The sequence below is a fragment of the Vicia villosa genome, unplaced genomic scaffold, assembly GCF_029867415.1.
Source record: "Vicia villosa cultivar HV-30 ecotype Madison, WI unplaced genomic scaffold, Vvil1.0 ctg.000509F_1_1, whole genome shotgun sequence".
Classification (NCBI taxonomy): Eukaryota; Viridiplantae; Streptophyta; class Magnoliopsida; order Fabales; family Fabaceae; genus Vicia; species Vicia villosa.
In genome coordinates this window covers 422,018-425,103 of record NW_026705242.1, presented here as the reverse complement: position 1 = coordinate 425,103, position 3,086 = coordinate 422,018, and positions in this window count along the sequence as shown.

The window sequence follows — 3,086 nt, the reverse complement described above, 5'->3', positions numbered from 1 at the left end:
ATTAAAGTGGTATTTAAATGGTAAGAAATGGTAAAATGAGGTTTAAGTGGGTTTAATGAAGGGGTTAATTTTGATGAGGTGGAAAATTGGTAAAATGATCAAAAATAATCAAAGAAAAAGGTGCCAAAATGATGTCAAGCTTCCCTCCTTATATTTTTTGAATTTCGCCTTAAGGAAATCGATTTCCCCAGGAGTGAAATCGATTTCACTCTGTTCCAGAAGAGAAATTGGCGCAAAATACACTAGGGAAATCGATTTACCCAGGAGGGAAATCGATTTCATGCTGTCCAGAATGTGATTTTGGTGAAGATTGCTGCAGGGAAATCGATTTACCCAGTAGGGAAATCGATTTCATCAGTCAAAATGTGAAAAATGCCTTGTTTATTGCATGTCTTGGCTTGGTACCTACAAAACAAAAGCCTACAAAGAAACAAAGCAATGTTTTTGGTATTTGGGTTAGTATAAAACAAATAAAAAGCTAAAAGTGCTTGATGATTCCCCTCAAAGGAAAAATGATACCTCAAGATTGTGATCTTGATTGATGATTGAAATGCAAATGATGTATGATCTTAGGGTCAAAAATTGGGGTATGACAGATGCCCCTATTTAAGTTTCTTCTATCCGGAGATGTGAGGGTTAAAATCCTCAGCTCGACGTAATTGAAGAGACTTAAATATAAAACACACAATTTTTGAACCTAAGGTATAATGCGATGCTAGTGGATGCATCAAGTATGATTATGGAATAGAGGGGAATATAATGCCACTGGGGGGAACAAAAGGAATGAGCGATAGACTCGAATGAAAGGAGCGGCAGGGGAAACAAGATACTATTGGTTATCCGCCAGGGTGACAAGAAATATCCAGCAATACTTGGAAAGGGAGGGATAAAACCCAAGTTAGAAGTGTAGTAAGAACGTCTAAGAGTGGCATTAGACAACAAAAATCAACAGAGATATTCAAAAGTGGCATTGAATGAACTCTGGAACACAAACATATTGGGTAGAAACGTCTAAGAGTGGCATTAGACGACACCAACCATCAGAGACATTCAAGAGTGTCATTGAATGAATCTGAAAAAAAGGGTCCAAACTCTGAGGAAACATCGGAGACATCCAATAGTTGTTTTGGATGGAAGGAGACCAACAAGATTCAACAGTGGCTTTGAATGCAAAAGGAGACCTACAAACCCGAAGATACGGCAGAGACGTTCAACAGTAGCTTTGAACAAAAGGAATCCAAACTCTGGAAAACATCGGGAACAATCCAATAGTAGCTTTAGACAAAAATGGAAACCAAAGAGATTCAATAGTGGCTTTGAATGCAAAATGGAAACCTGAACCCGGAAATACATCAGAGACGTTTAATAGTAGCTTTGAACAAAAGGGAAACCAATTCGGAAAATTGAGTAGTCATCCAAGAGTGGCAATGGATGGAAAACAAACTCAATAAACATCCAATAGTGGCATTGGACAAAAAGAATGTTATTCCAGCTCAAAGACATGAACGTCATTCAATAGTAGCTTTGAAGGAGGTGAGAAACATGTTAATGGGGATTGTGACATCCAATAGTGGCTTTGGATAAAAAGTGAGAAACGACATGTCCAAGAGTAGCATTGGACAGAGAGAAAAGTTTACACATCCAAGACTAGCATTGGACGGAAATAGAAACAGGCAGACGAACATCTACTTTGGTATGTGCCAAGTAAGTTGGACTTAGATCTCAAGGTAAAATGTTGATAACAACATGACCTCGGAAAATGTAAATGAGCATGAATTTTGTTTCATTGCATGATGGTTGAAATTTTTCTATGCATGATGAATGCTTAATGCAATGCGATAATTTGTGACGATTGAGGTAGACTCTTTTGTGAGGCACGATGGGAACTCGATTCCTCAACACGGGAACTCTGCCAATTCTGCTTATGAAGAAGATGCTTGAACATACTTCTTGTCACATTGGTAATTGTATCAGACTAGTGATCCTTTGAGAAGGGCTGATAAAACTGCTTGGGGATTGCTGAAGAAGATTGCCCCTGATTGACCAATTGTTGTAAGTTAACTGATCATGGCTTCAGCTGAACTGTACTCGGGATGAACTGATCATGGCTTCAGTTTTTGAAATGCATGTTGGGATGGCTTGCCCCAGTATAAGTCTTGAAAGGATATTCTGATCAACAAATCTTGACTGAACATCTGAACAACAGGATCTTGAAATAACATGCCCCTGATAGGATCACTGATCAAGTTTCTCGACTGTTTGAACTTCCTGAAAGATGAGTGCTTACTTGCAAATAAAATGTTCATTCAAGAATGGTAATTTTAATGCAATGCTCAAAGCATATTTTTGAAATCAAAATCATTTTTGGAATGATGTTATTGATGTAAAGCAAATGGAATCACTGGTCAAAACATAAAGGTTGAGACGTTTCAAAGTGAAATATAAAGCAAAGATATGGTATCAAAACAAAAAAATGGAAAATCTCATGGGAGTCAGCTTACGCAACCTTGTTGTTGTATGCTTTCAAACAAACCTTGCTTCAATTAGGTCTTTCATAGGTTGTAACGTGGCCTGGTTCACGGTTTAAGAAACAAAGGATATAAGGCTCAAAATTTGATTGTACCCACCCCATCTTCGTGATGATCTCGAGTCCTAAAACTCAGTTAATTCAGCTTATGCATTCAGGTTCCAAGAGGCTTCTGGAATTGCACCTTTGATAATGATGATAGTTCACAAGCAAAGAGAACTTTTGAGATGGCAGTCACTTCTTCCTTTTGGTAGTCACAACATTGTGTTGTTCAGGAATTTATTGACTTCTCTTTTTCATCTTTTCTTTTTATATATCCCTAACTTTTGCCTGAACTGTTTATTTTTGTACTTACAGTCAGCGGGATGCCTTAATTTTTGCCTAAGTCGTTTTTGGTTTTGACTTAGCAGGCTTTTCTTTGTATACATTTTTTGATACATTTTTTTTTGAAAGATAGTGACTGCCTTGCTTAATGATTAAGATGAACCATCTTTGGCTTTTGATTGACATCTCCAACATTTCTTTGATGTATGCGGAGGAGCGCTTGTGATTGAAACCT